Source organism: Rhineura floridana, chromosome 8 (genome assembly GCF_030035675.1).
Source record: "Rhineura floridana isolate rRhiFlo1 chromosome 8, rRhiFlo1.hap2, whole genome shotgun sequence".
In the NCBI taxonomy this organism is placed as follows: domain Eukaryota; kingdom Metazoa; phylum Chordata; class Lepidosauria; order Squamata; family Rhineuridae; genus Rhineura; species Rhineura floridana.
This window is the reverse complement of record NC_084487.1, coordinates 122,223,658-122,242,686: the sequence shown is the minus strand read 5'-3', so window position 1 is coordinate 122,242,686 and position 19,029 is coordinate 122,223,658. Positions and strand designations below refer to the sequence as shown.

The 19,029-nt window shown below is 41.4% G+C and overlaps 1 pseudogene; it reads left to right on the top strand.

The window, feature by feature from the left end:
• The first annotated feature begins 647 nt into the window (after positions 1-647).
• On the top strand, positions 648-18,391 carry LOC133363369 (serine/threonine-protein kinase 4-like; annotated as a pseudogene).
• Positions 18,392-19,029: the final 638 nt, after the last annotated feature.

Below are 19,029 nucleotides of genomic sequence, written 5' to 3'. Positions count from 1 at the left end.
TGCTGGCTCACTGATGTAGCCATGCTTTAGCCCCAGACAGAGAAGGGGGAAAAGACCCCATCCTTTTCTTCCTCCTACTGCTGGAGCAGCAGCCAGATAAGTTGGTGGGAGCAATTGGAGACTCTTCTGTGGGTGATGGGAGGGAGAGGATAAATCCAAGCCAGATAAGAAGTCAGGAATCATAATTGTTATCTTGTAGTTAAATACAAGCATTTTGGAACAACAAAATTCCCATTCTAAGCCAAGGATGTATGATTTTCAGTCTGTAAGGGATATATTTTCTTCAGGCAATATAAGAGCTACATAGCTAAACATGTGTGGATTATAGGTGGAAAGATCTGTCAATTCACAGGTTCTCATTTTTTCCAATGTTAAACTGAGTTCTCCACATTTCTGCAGTAATTTGCATTTTTTAAAAAAAAATATTCATTAATATCAATAATTTCCCCCCTCCCCTGGTTTCTGGCTAATGGGCGGGATTTGGGCTGCGAGGCGGAAGTGTCCTTGGTGTTCAGGAGGCGGGGCTGTGAGGTTCAGTCAGAAGTGCTTAGAAGTGAAGGAGGGTGTCTGAGATGGAGCGGCGGTCAGCGGCAATAAGGTGCGCCGACCCTCACCACCTCCCTCACATGGCGGCTCTTCCTGCGGCCATGGAGACTGTGCAGCTATGTCACCCGCGCCGGCAGCTGGCAGCTAAGGAAGTTAGATGAAGATAGTTTGACAAAACAACCAGAAGTGTATGATGTGCTAGAAAAACTTGGAGAAGGGTCCTAGGGCAGTGTTTTCAAAGCTATCTATAAAGAAACAGGCCAAGTTGTTGCAATTAAGCAAGTTCCTGTTGAGTCTGACTTGCAGGAGATCATTAAAGAGATATCCATAATGCAGCAATGTGATAGTCCTCATGTAGTCAAATATTATGGCAGCTATTTTAAGAACACGGACCTCTGGATTGTCATGGAATATAACATTGATGGAAGATGAAATTGCTACGATAATACAATCAACACTCAAAGGACTGGAATACCTCAATTTCATGAGGAAAATACATCGTGACATAAAGCTGGCAACATACTACTCAATACAGAAGGTCATATACGGTTTTGGCCCAGTTTATCTGAAGGAGTGCCTCCAGCATCATCAGTTATGCCACCTGACAAGATCAGCCACACAAGACCTCCTCTCGGTCCCGCCAGTTAAAACTGCTAGACTGGTGCGGACCAGAGAGAGAGCATTTTCAATTGTGGCTCCCACCCTCTGGAATTCCCTGCCTTCTGACCTTCGCCATGCCCCCTCCCTGATGGGGTTCCGCCGGGCCTCGAAGACCTGGCTATTCAGGCAGGCCTACAGGATCTCTGGAGTGGATTAATTTTTATGCTGTTATTAACTGGAAGGGTTTTTTTTAGATTACTCATTGATTGTGGTTTTTTATATTGTATTTTATTGTGTAATGTACATCACCTAGAGTGGCCGTTAATTCGGCCAGATAAGCGACTCATAAAGAAAATTTTATTATTATTATTATTATTATTATTATTATTATTATTATTATTATTATTATTATTATTATGTTAAACTTGCAGATTTTGGGGTAGCTGACCAAATTGCAGATACCATGGCAAAAAGAAAAACAGTGATAGGAACTCCGTTTTGGATGGCACCTGAAGTAATCCAAGAAATTGGATACAATTGTCTAGTAGACATCTGGTCTCTGGGCATGACTGCCATTGAAATGGCTGAAGGAAAGCCACCGTATGCTGATATTCACCCTATGAGGGCAATTTTCATGATTCCAACAAATCCACCTCCAACCTTCCGAAAGACAGAACTCTGGTCAGATGAATTCACAGACTTTGTAAAACAGTGTCTTGTGAAATGTCCAGAAAAAAGAGCCACTGCCACGCAGCTGCTCCAGCATCCATTCGTTAAAAGTGCTAAAGGAGTTTTCATCCCGCGAGTCCTGATTAATGAGGCAATGGATATTAAATTGAAAATTCAGGAAAATTCAGCGTGAGATGTATCATGATGATGAAGAAAATTCAGAAGAAAATGAAACTGATTCTAGGACCATGGTGCGGGCACAGGGACAAGAAACTGGTACAATCAGAGCTGCTTGTGGAATGAGTGATGGCATCAACACCATGACAGAATACGACAACACTTTAGAGTCTCAGCTGAGAAGAATGGTCATAAATGCAGAAGATGAAGGGACAATGAAGAGTGGGCTTAGTTTGGGGAAAATGGCCTTGCGGTCCACATCAGCAAGCCCGGAGCGAAGAGATATGCTATCAACGTCGCGTTTAATAGCTAGCCATACCAGGGGTGTGACGACAACACAGTGCACAACAACGTGGAATACATCCTGGGCAAGTGGGTGCTCCATGACCAAGAAGTCCAAATGCCAAGTCAACTTCACCCACTTTGGAATGTGGCAACAAACTCTTGCGGAGGGTCAAAAGGATAGGACAGACCCTTGTGAGGCTTGCATAGAAGGACATTTTTTTCTTAATAATGTTATTTGTTATTTAGTTTAGTTTTTGTAAATTGTATTGCTTTTACTGATGAATTTTTATACTTGTGTTCATTTTTCTTTGTAAGCTGCCTTGAGGGCTTTGGACAAAAGGCGGGGTATAAATAAATTTAATAACAATAATAATATTCTCCAGCATTTAAGTGTGAATTTCTCCTAATACATACATTTCAGGCAGTTGTGACGAATGTACACATTTTTGCAAGCCATTTCTGTCTTATAATGCGTTCTTGCGTGTTATTTTCACTCATATATCCATTTTTATGCACATCTTCCCCTAATACATACATTTTGTGAACATTGGTTGGTTGGTGAACGTCATAGCAACATTTGAATAAGTGTGAATTGTGAAGGGTGGCTGTGTTTCAGTTCTCATATTCTTCAGAAAGTATGGATTTGATCGTTTTGGCTTGAAATATGAACTGAATCAAAATTCTTGCCCATCACTAGTGTGGATCCCCCCTTCTCCTTGAGAATTTTTTGTCAGCATTCCTAACACTCTTCCAGCCTCCCTCAGCCATTATTTATTTATTTAATTTGCCTGAACAGGATCCTCCAATTTAGATTTGAGTTTTGCTTTTCATAGAAGTTGGTAGGTTACCCTGTGAGGAATTTTCCTAGTCTTATCTAAACTCATGTTTCTTCCAAGCTGGAACTAATACATTTGTCCCCAAAGTTCACTGCAGGTGACATTCATTGGCAACATTAACCCTCTTATTAACTTTTTCCACTGCATGGACAGTTTCTTACTGAGTCCCAAACTGAACAGGACATCCAGTACTGGACAGAGGCAGGTAACACCCAGATTTACACCTGTGAATGTGTGTATCTGAATTAGGCATGTTGTAAGAGGTTGCTGATTATATCAATACTCCTTTTTTTCATCCCTAAGCTCTGTACATGTCTCCCACCCCAAATGTCTGAATCAACTTCCAGTTTCATCTGAAGTGAAATGTGGGGTAACAACTCTTCCAATTAGGGCTTTCAGAGAGGGAAATGCAAACAACAGTTGTTCTGACTTCACTTTTCCCCATGCTATGAAAAGCTTGGTCACAGCAAAAATATTCTCAAGGAAAGGCTGACATAAAAGGAAACAGTCCTTTGTGGGAAATACTTAGATTACTTTACATGAAGCATAGGACACTCTCTGTTTCTAGGACAAAGTTCCCCAGTTTTGTATATAGCCCTCTTCATACATTTTGTGATTTCTGTTCTGCAGCAACTTTTTTTTTTTATAACTTTGGCATGAAAATCCTACCACAGTATTGTCAGAAGCATAAAGGAAACCACTTGCTGCCATGTGCTGGAAGGCCGCACCAATTAATTCTGGGTGGTTTTAGTGGCTAGAACAAAAGATCGGGAGTCAAGCGGATGGTGGTGGTTCAGTCTGAATGCAGGCATTGACTCATACTGACCTTGGGGATAGTCATTTGACCTCTCTGTGTGCTTTCGTAAAGATAGTCAAAGAGATGAGTAAGAAAACAAGCAGTATTTCACAAAAACAACCTGGACACTTCATGCTTCATCTGCATAGGGCTTTGCTAGGGAAATCACTCCCATCCTTTCTCTATCAACCCCCCACCCCAATTAATCTGGAAATATTTCCAAGATGATTCACATGCTCCTTTTGACGTGCTGCTTGAGGAATGAGAATGACCAGGAAGTGACAAGAGAAGCTGAATGAGCCTTCATTCATTCACAGTGGGTGGGCTACACTTGCTTCATGCATTTCTGTTAACCATCCAAATGAGACTGCCAAAAGTCTTGATTGCCAATTGAGAGGGGAAAAGAAACTGCTGGCAGGGCAAAGGATATAGACTGGAACACCTGTGTGCATGATGTACGCAGGCGCACATTGCCTGTCGTGATATGCATGCCAGATATGCAGTTAGTTGTCTGACTGGTGTTCTGGTCAAAAGAAAATGAATCAAAAGAGAACATGACACAAATCAGTACATATTCAAGGGCAATTGAGGAGTAATACCGTGATTATTAGCTACGGGTTCCTACCAAAGGACCTAGTTTTGTAACGACACCTCTTTCAAAAGAGAGGAAAGAGGAAGGTAGAGAAAACCTTTACATAGGACTTTTGGGCAGGATGCACATAGAGATTTGGTACATGTGATATTCTGCATTTCACATATCAGTTCAAAATAACCAGCCACATCTTTGACTGTATGTCTCTAGAATTCTATGCGCCCATGCTTGTTTTGCCTCAGGGTTCCCTAGGAAACTGTAACATCTACCATTACCTAGAATTTGAATTGGGTGTTTTCTTCACAAATACAAAATAGACATCCTCTCTGGGGATGCCACACACATCCATAGTTTCTGCTCTCAAAGTGAAAACCAAACACTTGCTGTTGAAAATGTATCCTGAAAAGCAGCAGGTTTCCAAGTAGCATAGTTGAATCTACACACAAAGAAAGCAGAAGCTTAATTATGCATGCTTTTGTGAGACGATAGTTCTGCACAGTCTTTTCTATAGTCTATGCCTTTGAAAGCAGAACATGATGCACAGTTGTGAGAATTAATACAGAAGCAATCCACAACCATGATTTGTATCGCATTTGTGAAAACAATGTATCTGCTTGTGCAAATGACTGTCCCAAAGAATAATGCCATCAGTGCACAGTGGCACACATATCTCTGAAATTAAAGGGACAGATTCCATGCAGCCCTCCTTCTCCACACATATAGAACCTGAGGTAAATATATATTCCTCAGCCCCTCCCCTCCATCTTTATTCAATGGCATCATAGCCAATTTTATTATGTGAACTTCTATACTCTATATAAATCCTGTCACAGGACTTTCTTGCTTTCCTCTTTTCTTAACAAATAGATCTATTTTTCAATTCAGATACAGGAATGGCAAAAAACAAACAAATAATACCATAATGATACATTGATTGATTTTCTTTATATGTCGCTCACACTGTGGCAAACAGGTTTATCAGCCATACCTGGGCATGTCTACTCAGAGGTAAGCCCCACTGTGTTTAATGGAACTTATTCTGAACAAGTGAGTTTAGGACTGCAGTCCCAGTGAAGAGCAACTGCGGGTAGCAAGTAAAACATTAAATAAATTGCAGCCTGTTTTATTCTGATTTACAAGGGTATTGGAATTGTTAAGCTACTCACATGTGATTGAGACTTGAAATGTGGTGCCCATACAGTGTAAGAAAAATATTTGCACATTTTCTGCTCAAAGCAAGAGTCTAGATGTGTACCAAACAGTGTGCACAAAATACTTAAAACTACTCCTACGCTTGCAAGAAAGCTGAACTTTGGTACACACGTAACCCTCCAAGAAACCTGATTATCAGAAAAGCTGAGAATTTGCACATCTGTCCTTCAGAACCAGGATTCCTTCCAGCTCAGGCTGAGAGTGAAGTGTGTAGGGTTAGGCTTCAAGCAGGGACATTGGAAGTGGGGCCACCCTGTATATCCACAGCATCCCTTACTTGTCTTTACGTTCCCTATTCACAGGGATGGGAAACATGTGGCCTCCAGATGTTTTTGGACCCCCATCAGCCCCAGCCAACATGGCCATGGTCAGGGATGATGGGAGCTGGAGTTCAGCCAGCACCATATGAAAGGCCATAGGTTCCTCAACCCTGTGTCCCGTCCAGAGCTGGAACCACGAGGCGGAGACGCGGGTGCAATTAAATCTTGCTTTATTAAAGTAATGGATACATCACAGACATTGTGCTTCATATAGAAACCTTACTCACTAGAAATCCCTATCGGCACTCTAGAGATGCTCTGCGGCGTGTAAAGGAAGTTGACTCAGCGACTACCCTCTGTGATCTGCCAGCTTAAGCAGGGAACATTTTCAATCATAATCACTGACTCCTTCGCAAGTCCTGTCTCTGCCCTGTCCATTTCTTGCGGCGGCGGGCACGAGGTGAAGGGGGGCATGTTTCCAACGGCTCATCGGAAGACACCTGCTCTTGGGCTGCAGACTCGAGGTCAGAAGGGGGCGTCACGCTGGAAGTGTCCTGGGAACTGCTTGGCAAGGGAGGAGTTGGCACAATCTCTGGGGCGTCCCCTGATGGGTCCTCGGGAACAACTGGAGGTGGCACACTCTCCTCTTTGGAGGTTGCGCCACCCGTGGGAACTGGCTGGAGTTCAGGCTCACTGCCCCCCCCCAAGGTCCCGAGCAGACTCAACAACTCCTGGGCCTTCCGCGCCTTCTGGCAGCTGAGGCGCCTGAAGCTCATGCCTCTCCCCTCCCTGCTCCTTCAGGGAGAGCCGAGCCTCAACACCCTGCTTATTTGCTTCTGTTGTGAGAATAAGGCTGCAGTCTTATACAAGTGTACCTGGGAGCAAGCCTCATTGAACTCAGTGGGCCTTCCCTCTGAGGAGGCGTGTCTGGGACTGGGCTGTTGGTGTTACAAATAATATGCAGGTGTTCCTATATATGAAATGCTGGAGCGTATGTTCTTAACAGGGCCCTTATTTTTTGTTTTTCACAGATTTCAGCATGATGGCAGTTTCATATGAAACTGTTGCTATAACGGAAGCTCCTCTGAATTGCTCCATGTGGCAGATGTCGCCATGTGGCAAGACACTTGTCTGCTGTGGCATGACACAGAATGTCTCCTGTTTTCTCTGAAGTGAACCAAACCAAATGTCTCCTATTTTGCCCTTTCCATGATAGCATCCCTGTTTTGCAGAGACTCTTCTCTTGCAGACTGAAATCCCTTCAGCGTATAAATCACAACTTATCTAAACTTGGCATAAACATTGGTCACACAGAAAAAAATAATCATCACAGATCACTAGGAAATGGCCTAGTGAACTGCATTTTCAGATGAAACCTAAAACCCTAACCCTGGCCACTTAGTAGCTGTTAAAGGTCCCATGGAATTTGCCACATCAGTAGGGGTGTTAACCCCCTAACCAGACGCCTAAGTTAGTAATTATGTTGTGCTTACCTAAATTCCCCATGAAGTTTCAATTGGATAAGCCATTTTTCACTTTTGCTTCTGTGTGATTCTTATAGGATACTGCTAGGAGAAAACCCAGATTTCCAACCTAGATATGGCTACTGCTTCATGTGCTGAATTTTGCTCTATGCAACCACTTCATTTATTGTTATAAATTATCAAGCGTTCCTTAAAATCACCACAGAGAGAATATATTATTATGCTCTGTATCTAAGTATAAAATGGAAAAAGCTTGCAATATGTATCACCACCCTGTAATTTTACTGTTAGATTTATACAATAGGCAATTCTAAGCTAGGCTCACATTTAGAAGGAAAGGCCTCTAGCAGCTTGAAAGGAGATGATAGATTTGATTTTTTAAAAAATCCTTCTCACCTGGCATCAGGCCTGTGGCTGTTTGGCTTATTCAGGGTGTTGGCAGTGAGAACAGATTTATGCTGAAAAGGCTGCTATTTCACTAGGGCTCTTTAACAGAAAAACACAACTCCTTGCATTGCACATTGAGCAGAAAAGAGCAGAAAGAAAGAAGCAATTGAATATCAAGAGAATAGTACCAGATGCTGGCCTTTTGACTTCAGCCAGTGGGCCATAGCTGAGCACTTCCTTAGTATAGCTAGCTTTCAGTCAGTACAGCACCATCCCAAGAGAGCTTATACTGAAGACAAAATTAACAATACTAAAAGCACTCTAGTCCATATTAAAATTAGAAAAAATAAAAAATGAGGAGTGGGAGTTCTTTTTTAAATAATCTCAGCATATTTTCCTCTTTCATGAGATTTCATCATCATCATCAATAATAATAAAATAAAATAAAATAACAACAACAATAATAATTGAACGGCATCAATCTATATGAAATTTGGTAGGGCAACATAAATAAAAATAAATGAAAAGACAGGCATATGCCCCAAAAAGCTTACAACTATTTGTGTGCGTTTGTGATGTATTTTGTACTTGTTTTATGACTGGATTTTTGTTAATTTTATGGCATTCACTGTCATGATACTCTTTTTCATAATGATGGCATTATAGAAGTTTTTGGAAAATGAGTATAAATAAAACTATCAGCAGTGAAGAAGATAAAGGAAGAGAAAAGAACAGGGAAGAGAAAAACCAGGGTAACAGGTGTTGAGTATGAGCACTTTTTCATCGTTTATTGTGAAATCTGAATACAATTTATTTAATTTACTCACAAACCTAATCTTTCAGTCCTGCTTCACATATTCAGTATCTAAAATGTATACCTAATCTTTTAAAAAACTGTACACCTAAAAATGTAAAATGTGAATGCAACGAACAGGTGCTATGTAAAGCAGGCGTGACAGATTTATGCATCATACAGGAAGGCATGTTAGAGAGCTGGGATTGATGGCAGCTCCCTGCAAAGTATGAACTAGATAGCAAACCTGGGTTTGCTGCCGTGTAATAGATTATTTAAAATGTTGACACATTGTGCCTTATCAGGCAGGCAGTAGCAACTACATTTTCAAGAAATCCAGGACTGGAAAATGTTGCATACAAAAAAGAAATGTGTAAGAGATCTCCTGTAAAAAAGGTCACAACAATTATCCACCCATTGCAGAAGAGTTGGGGGGCTAACAGCTTGCCTAAGGCCAGCTTATTATGGCAAAGATAAGATAGGGGCCAATCGGATCAGACTAACGCGGCGGCCAGATTGATAACGAGGACCAAGCGGTCTGAACACATAACACCTGTTCTGGCTCGCTTGCACTGGCTTCCAATATGCTTCCGGGCCAGATTCAAAGTGCTGGTCTTAACCTATAAAGCCTTATACAGCGCGGGACCACAATACCTCCTGGAACGCCTCTCCCGATATGAACCTGCCCATACACTGCGTTCTACATCGAAGGCCCTCCTCCGAGTTCCGACTCATAGAGAAGCTCGGAGGGTGGTAACAAGAACTAGGGCCTTCTCAGTGGTGGCCCCTGAACTGTGGAACAGTCTTCCCGATGAGGTGCGCTTGGCGCCGACATTGCTATCTTTTCGGCGCCAAGTTAAAACCTTCCTCTTTTCTAAGGCATTTTAATCTAACTTAATTTAGTTTTAAAATGTGCTGTAATTGTTTTTAGATTTCTTATTCTCTTATATTTTTGTTGTATTTTATTATGGGATTTTATTGTATATATTTGTACTTCTTTGTTGTACACTGCCCAGAGAGCTATGCTAGTGGGGCGGTATAAAAATTTAACAAACAAATAAATAAATAAATAAATAAATCAGGACCAATCAGCTCACACTATCAGTCACTACATCAGTGATTCTCAAACGGTGCGTCCAGTCACTCTGGTGCGCCCTAAGAGGTGGCTAGGTGTGCCTCAAATATTAGGAAAGTATATTTTAAAAATGAGAAGAAACCCATTTGTATAGGGTAAGTAATAGTTTTCTATAGTTTATTTTTATTCATAGTTTAAAATACATTAATATATTTTTAATTTTGTACACGAAGTGCGCCAGAAAATTTTTATATGTTTTACAGTGTGCCGCGAACCAAAAAAGTTTGAGAACCACTGGACTACATCATAAACATGTCATATTCATTCCTTCAATATAGCCAAGTATAGATGGAAGACAATAGTAATACTACATATAATAAAAAGATTGTTGAATTATTATTATTTATTAAATTTATATCCCACCCTTCCTCCCAGTAGGAGAATATATTACCCTGTGTCTGATCCAGGTGTGCTTTTTGCAGGCAAGGGAGCTTCAACATCTGGGGGTCTTCCCTTATTGTCTTCAGTAACAAAGACAATTCCACTATGCTTACAACAGACTCAAATACCCAACAGAAATATCCAAATTATTGTTGATGCCCATGCTCTCTAGAGCTCTCCGCGTTTGCCTGTGAAGCTTTGGATTGATTGAAATATCAAACTAGATCTGGGTTTCCCAAAGTGATTGCTATTGATCCCCTAGTGTTGATGGGAATGGGCAAGGAGTGAACAAAGACCTAGGGGCCAAAAGGGGGCCAAAAAGGGCCTAGGGGTAGAAGAGAGGTTAATGAGGTATAGTGTGAGAAATTAAATTAGGAACTATGAGCCTCAAGAATAAAGGATATGGGCATATACAGAGTGCACCTCCCTTGCCAATGCCAATGTATTTAATAAGATGGTGATTCATGATTAATAATAAATGTTTGATGTTGCTTGACTTTATTTCATTTACATTCCTAAGAATTTGGGTTGGAGCTGATCACAACTTTATAAACTCATCAAGGAGTCAATGAACTCAGAAGTTTGGGAAACCATGAGATGTTACCTGTAAGACACCCTAACAGTGTCCTGCCTTTAAACCCTGAGAAGCAGCAACTGGAGGTTGGCAGTTTGACTGCAGGAATGGTAGGGGGAAGATTAGAGTGGCTTATTTCCCTACTGTTAATCCACTCAAAATTGCCTTCCTGAAGCCACTTTTTTCCCCATAGGAGAAAGGTTATGTGGACCTTTTCTCTTTTCCAAAGGGGAAACGATATACAGACCTTGCAATGTCTTCTCTTATGGGAAGGATAGTAGCTGGGGTGAGGTGGGGGGAATTTGACTGCAGAAAGGGAATGGCTTAATCAGCCCATCCTTCTGCTAATTTTTCCGAGGCTGTGTTTCAGTTTCTTCTTTCAAAAGATTGGGAGATTATTCACACTCCTTCAGTGTAAGAACTAGTGTGGCCTTCAAATGCTCTCTACTTATTATATTTTCTCATTCTAGAATGTTTTTCAAAATGTGTGGTAATACACACACACACACAATATGACAATATTGAGCCAGAGTCAGCAAAGGTTTACTCCATATATAAAAAATACTAGTTATTCTCATTTGCTAATGTGAACACAGGGATTTTCATTATAGTTTATGGAAATTTAAAACTTGCTCAAATTAAAACCAAATGAGTTCATCTTTAGAGGCATAAAGCTTATGAAGCAATATGCACCACAAAACATTACACTGTTAGAGTGCCATTCTTTGGAAGATAAATTTGCTAACATTCTTAGAAAAGAAAGAGGATGTGTTGTAATTCTATGGAAAACTGAATTGTTTTACTACAAATTAAAACAATTTCTGGGGAACTGTTACGATTCTATATGTTTAATACAATTTCAGAATGTAAAAATATAATGGAGGGATGGGGGGGAGTTTATTACGGGTTCCCAGGTAGATGATAACATTTCTATAAGGGGGGATAGTTTAATCGGCAATGCCAGCTCCAAAGCACATTCCACTATAATGCACAGGCTAAAATAGCAGGTGCTGAGTTCCACGGAGAAGCATTAAACAAGTCCAATTTAAAACAGTCCTGATTAATAGACTGAATTGAAGCTTTTCTAACAAAAAATGTTAACTGTAACATATCTCTCAAAATAAACTTCATTCCACCTGGATGTGTTAAAAATAGCAATATCCTATGGTATATCTTAATAGAGCAAGACAAATTATATAGAATTTCTTCCAAGTGAAATGTTTCAGTACAAGTGTGTTGTAACAATAACAGTAATAATTTTAGGGCAATGAACAAGCAGATTTTTTGTTACTCAGAATACAGCCTGCATTAATCTATGGAGAATTAAAAACAGCTTTGTTGAAAAGTCCACTGTACAAATATCTATATCTGTATCTGTATCTGTATCTATCTATCTATCTATCTATCTATCTATCTATCTATCTATCTATCTATCTATCTATCTATCTATCTATCTATCTATCTATCTATCTATCTATCTATCTATCTATCTATCTATCTATCTATCTATCTATCTATATTGGATTTACTCTCTGGACACATTGGCACCACATGGCCTGAACCTGGAGGACAGTACCACCAGTACTTAGCTTCTGCAAATGAAGCCCCTCTGAGCATTCCATCCGCAAAGCTCTGTAACTGCCACCTTGGTAACAGCATTTGTATGTTGGCAGCTGATGAAGGCGGAAGCTGAAACATTTTGTTAATAAAATAAAAAACTCTGTTTGGTTAATCACAATTACGTTCATATATATATAATATTTTTGACTCAGAATGGGATGTGTGTGTTCCAAACAACACCATTAGTGCAGGCAGGGCATCAAGTGTGGTATATACACACACCATAATTAGCGCTGCAACAAACATTTGAGTCAATTACCCGGCAGCCCTATGGACCTGGCTGTTGGAAGGATTGGATCTCTGTGGCCCTTGTCCAACCAGCATCAGAACTCCAACATTGGTAGGGCTGAAAAGAGTATGTGCCAGGGATGTATTGGGGGTGTACTGGAGTGTACGGGGGGAAGCCATGAATTCAAAGGATGCATCCAAAAAGGGGGTGTGAATAAAGGAGAAGGAAATAGTTGAATTTTAAAAAATCCACTATGGGTACTGTGTTGTATCTGTGTTCTCTTCCCCTTCCCCTTGCTCTTTAGGATTACAGCCTTAAATCAGCTAAATTGCTTGATCAAAAACCTTTTGGTCAATTAAAAAGGTGCCTCCAATTATTTGGCAATGTTTTTATTATTTTTTTATAAAAAAATAACTACAGGTACAGGCAGCCTCCTTCCCCCCCTCTCATTTGCAGAGAGAGAGACAGACAGACAGAGAGAGAGAGAGAGAGAGAGAGAGGACATTACTGCCTATGAACATATTGAACATACTAAGTCAGATCATTGGTCTCTCTAGCTCAGAATTGTCTATAGTGAGTGGCAGTTGGTCTCCTGGATTTCAAACAGGACCTGGAGATGACAAGGATTGGACCTGGGACCTTCTGCATGCAAAGTGTGTGGCTATAGCGCAGCTCCTGATTTTTTATTTTTATTGTATTTTGCCCCAGCAGGATGGGAGCTGCTGCAGGATGTCTGCTTGCCACACTGATCCTGTAATGCCAGAGGGCTGAGGTCCTGTGGGGGGAGCCTTTGCAGTGGTGTCACTAGCAGGGTGCGAGGAGTGCGGACCGCACCCGGGTGACACCATGAGGGGGGTGACACCCAGAGCCGCCCCATCGCGTGACAGGGCGCCCGTGCTGTTGCCCGGCAAAGGAGCCAAGAAGCGCTCCGGGTCGGCGTCGGAGCAGCCAACTCCTCGGAGGGAGGCAGGCAGGTGGGCGGGCGAGACCGGGAGCAGCGTCGGCGGGGCGAGGGAGGTGCACCAGCATTCCCAGGCCTGCTTCTCTGGCTGGGTGCCCCTCCGGAGCGCGCCCTCCGAGGGGCATGGGTGGCTGGCCTTGTGCACGCACGCGCACACTCAACAAGACATTTGGGGGCTCGCTAAGGAGTTACCGCACCGGGTGACACCAACCTTAGTGACGCCACTGAGCCTTTGACACTCCTTCCATTCCATTATAGCCATGGACCGTTAGAAGCATAATGCTGGCATGGAATGGAATCGTATTTCCTGTCACTTAAGATCAGCAGCAGCGCCCCTTCAATATGTGCTTCCACCTTCAGAGGTGAGGCAGGTGGCAAGCAGGGAGTTAGAGCCCTACCGGTAGAATTTCTTCCCAAGGCCAGCTCACCAGCCACCTACTCTGACGTCCTTTATGTGCCAGAGAAACACCTTTTTATTTTTCTAGACTTTTAATTTCTTTATTTCTTACATGTTATATATATGTGTATGTATGTATGTATATAATTTTGATCTTTTAATCTGTGACTGAGTTGTCATTTTCTTTTTTCTTTTTACCCTTCTGCTGTGTACATTTATTTCTGCTATTGCTTCTTAATTATATTACATTCTTTTGCTATTGTTATAATTTATTGTTGTGTCTTGATGTTGGCACTGAATCATGGAAAGATAGGGCATGAATGAGTGAGTGAGTGAATGAATGTTGCTAGCTTCTCCCATGTGACCCACTTCTGCTAATACTAAATAGAGTATAGTATATATGGTGGCATCCACTACACGTTCTACACAGAAGGTTTTAGAGTAAGTGAACCAGACAGAGGAAAGAGAAGACAAAGATTTACCAGGTTCCCACCCAAGGCTGTGCCACAGCATTTGGCCAGGGCATGTTTTGTGGACAGGGAGGGAAGAAGGGCAGAGACAATGTGGTTATATGCTCATATGTCAGCACCGGCAGAGGGTGTTAGGCTATTCGCACACACCCCGCCTCTCTCTTCATTCTTCAGCATGCACCCAACCTTCCTTGGTTGTTGTAGGAGGAATTGCCAAGGAGGAATTTTTGGCCTGCTTGCACATTGGCCCTGTGGGCAGGTTTTCAGCTACTGTGAAATATAGCTCTGATGGATTGTGGACAGTTAGCATGGAGACATTTTTAATTAGGCTTACTGGTCACATTTTGGCAGGAAGACATGGGAAGAATAACCAGGTAAAGATAGGCACTTTCTGCTCAGGGCTATGGGACCAGTGGGAAGGATACAGAGCACCTTTGAGGCTAATCTGAGTCCAGTTAAAGTAGTGGGGGACCTAGAAAGGTATCCATACTTACCCGAAGGAGTGGGACTTAGGTGAGGGGCAGGGTTAATTCCTATCCCTCTTACAAAGCAGTTTCCAGCCTTCGGTGTTTGCACTTCTCTGAAGTTTGCATTAGAATTCCTGGCTCAAAATAGGGTATAAAATGTGTATTTTAAGATAAATTGCATACAAAAACGTGATTTTGTGTAGAAAAAAAATAGCTTTTTTGTGGGGAAATAATGTGACTTCTCATATAATTTTTAAAAATTATTGATTGATGTGGAAATAGGACAGAATGGACTTCTGGATGAACATATGTGAAACTGAAATGGACACAGATTGTTTTCCTATATTTTAATGAAAGGGGCATTTGTTCATCAACATCATTGGCAATTGCATTTGTTCAGTGGAATCTTTTTCTATCAATAATCCTTTGAAGAGTCACTTTCATTTCCCAGGGTCAGAGAGAGAGAGAGAGAGAGAGAGAGAGAGAGAGAAACCAGTGTCACCCAGAGAAACTGTCTTTTTTTGGTTGCGGGAGCTTACTGGAAGGCAGGAAATCACACCTCACTTCTAATTTGCTATGCCATAATCACAGTGTCATTGGTTTATTAACCAGATGTTGACATTTGATTGCAATCTCCAGAAAAAGGCTGTAAACTCCAAACATAACAATGATTAGCAGATTAGATACAAGTTAAAGGGCACAAATGCCTGTGGTGGAAACAGGTGTAGTCACATTCAGCCGCCAAGCTTGGCCCCCTGCTGCCATAAAGGCCAGGATTAAGCTCTTCCAATCTTAACGGTGGCAGGTGAATTTCCAGATTCTGTTCTCAATTAAAACAAATAGAGTCCTCTCAAAAGGAGAGCTTCTAATTATTCTCCCCCTATAGTATCCCTATTTATTTATCCCCTAGTATTTATTTATCCCCTAGTATTTATTGCTACCCATAAGATTGGCATCTGAAACCTTTTGCATATGAAACTAGCCTTTAATAACAACAGTTGTAATTGCTAAGTGACAGATAACTGAAGGCACAAGGAGTGCAACACATAACAGTTGCCATTTTCTTCCTCTCATGCCAGAGAGGTACAGAAGAAACAGCTTTGTTTGAAATCTTTCCCACCCCCTGCCACCCCATAATGTGCAGAGCTAAATAATTTGAACTAAACCCTTTTTGGTGCAAAAGTGCACCCTTTTGTTAATATGTGGATGGCAGACTGTTGCAGTAGTGCAACAACAATGGTTGGATTGCAGGCACCCATACAAAGTGGCTTACAACACAATCCTAACCATATATTCAGATGGAAGTCCTATTGAATTCAATGGGATTTACTTCAGGGTAAGTGAGGTTAGGATTGCAGCCCTAGAGTCAGATAAATATATATTTGCACCTGTATAAAATTTCAGTGGGCTATTTATTTATTTATTACGTGGTTAAGGTGTTGGACTATAACCTGGGAGACCAGATTGACCTGGGAGACCTCCATCTCTGGAACGGTTGTGCCAAAGTAAGAACATGAGTTCTAGTGTTATGAGAGACAGAACTGGATGTCACAGAGAGAGTAGGTAGGCTTTTCTGTGTCTTCAGCTCTCAAATTCCTCCGGGTACCAACCCATCTAGATGCCCGGAGGACTGTTACTAGATCTAGGGCCTTTTCTGTAGTGGCCCTCGAATTGTGGAACAGCCTACCTGAAGAGATCCGCCTGGCGCCTACAGTACTTTCCTTTAGGCGCCAGGTTAAGACCTGGTTATGCTCCCAGGCATTTTAATGTTTATGTTTAATGTTTTAGCTTAAATTTTGCTGATATTTGTTATTGATTTTATTGTAACATTGTATTTTAACTCTGTTGTACACCGCCCAGAGAGCTACTAGCTATGGGCGGTTTATAAATGAAATGAAATAAATAAATAAATAAATTGAATCCCCACACAGCCATGAAGCTCACTGGCTGACCTTGGGCCAGTCACTGCCTCTCAGCCTCAAAGGAAGGCAATGGTAAACCCCCTCTGAATACCATTTACCATGAAAACCCTATTCATAGGGTCGCCACAAGTCAGAATCGACTTGAAGGCAGTCCATTTCCACTTCAAGGGGCTCAGGGTGTTACACTATTTTATCCTTAGACCGTCAAATATACTATAATGGCATCCCAAGATATCTTTTTCATATAAGCCTTTTCTCTTCTCAACCAGCCTGTGAAATCAATTAAGCTGAGAGATGGTGTTTCACTCCAATACTAGAAAGATGGTTCACCATCATGCCATTTTAAAATATTTTATTCCTCCTTTAACATCCTTTCTGAGGAAACTTATGAAACTAAGCGAGTCGCAGAACACACTGTAGTTAGTCCTAACAGAATGTGAATAAAGATATAGTTTTTCATTCCTGCTTCAACATTATTGCAGACAATGGTAAGGGTAAATATCTTATAGTCTGATCTGCAAGCTAGTTGGACTTGGGTTTAAGTTGATGGAGGGTTCAGTACTAAGTAGTCACTTGGAGGAAGTAGCTTTTACTCAAATAAGTGGGACATGCTTTCAAGTAAGGAAGACTGGTACCATAAATATTGTCATTTAAGTTCACATGTTAAAACAGCCTAAAAGCCGAACACTTTGCCAGAAGAAGGCTGGGGAATGGTCTGGTGAAGTTTTGGAACAAAACAATGCCGCACTGCACCTATGAGTGGTAAATGAAGAAGAGAAGACAGAAAGGAAGAAAACAATTCAAGCAACTCTGTCGTCACTGCAGTGTGTGCCCACTATATTATGACATGTTAAGTAGGCATTGATCTCCATCAGTTTATAAGGTCTCTTGTAGCACTGAACTACTTTTTGCTGTGGAGCAGAAATTGCAACTTTGGAGTAATCCATTTTCAAATTACTGTCCATTTGTGACTGATGACCTCACTGAAATCAGCTTACCTATTTGCAGCACTCAAAAATGAAAGAGAAATCAATCTTTATTCACTTTTATCTTGTGGTTTTATTCTAATCCCTTTGTAGCGTCCTTTGTGACCTTGCATGCCACTGCAGTTCAAATGAGAAACGTCATAAGCAAAATGAACGCTGCTTTAATGTATCCATTATTGCAGCGGAAAGGTAACAGGGACAGCTGAAAAGCAGCCTTAGAATTAGTGCTGTGTGTAATTCATGGTTTTCCAACACCAGCCTGAGCCAAAATATGGGGAACACTTTCACAAACACGTTTGCCCCAACCACCTCTGGTGATCCTCAAAAGAGATGTGAAAGTGTTCATGCATGCAGCATGGAGGCAACACAAGGCAGAAAGCATTATCTTGAATCCGAAACTGCCATATGGTGTTGTGATTTGATAATACAGAACACCCAATGTGTGAGCCTCAGTTGGTTGAAAGGGAGAGCAACACAATTCAGAAAGCATTGCCCTCACTCTGAATTTACTTTGTTTGCTCTCTTTAATAGCCATATCTGATGGGCTATGTGATACACAGGAAGAAGAAAACAAAGAAGAAAATCGTGCTGAAGTGGCAACTGATTGGATAGGCTGCTAACAAGGTGAATGAGGGGGCGTTGCATAACATTTTGGGGACTTGAAAGCAATGTGTGTTCACAGATGAACATTAAGCATAGCTTAAATATATACATGTTTCTAGCCATTATGAATATTTTAGCCATTATCTCTAGTCCTGGTGAGAGTATGCCCATGAAAGGGAAGCAGGTCTGGCTGTCTGTCTTGAGCTGATAATCAAAAGAAAAATAAATGAGCAGTAACTATGTCCCCAGTCCAAAATTAAGAATCCTGAACTAGAGAAGAGGGGAGAGAGACTCTGTTGCCATCAGGGGAGGCTGCTTCCACCTGCCTTGCCCCACCCTCCAGCCTTCAAACGCAGTTTCTTTAGGAGGACTTTCTGATCTTTGGGTTGGGCTGTGTAGGTTGGGGAATAGCTCTACTTTGTGTTTAGTTTTATTGCTTGTTTTTTGATGTTTATATACTTTTATGTTTGATGTTTATATGCCTTTATTTTGTACGTTGCTCAGAGTGGCTGGGTTTCCAGCCAGATGGGCGACTAATAAATCAAATCAAATAAATAAGAATGTTTCAAGGCTTTTCTCCCTTCCTCAGGAGTGAAGAGGCTTAGAGGGGTAACTCTTTGGCCTGAAGCTTAGCACTCCATCACCTC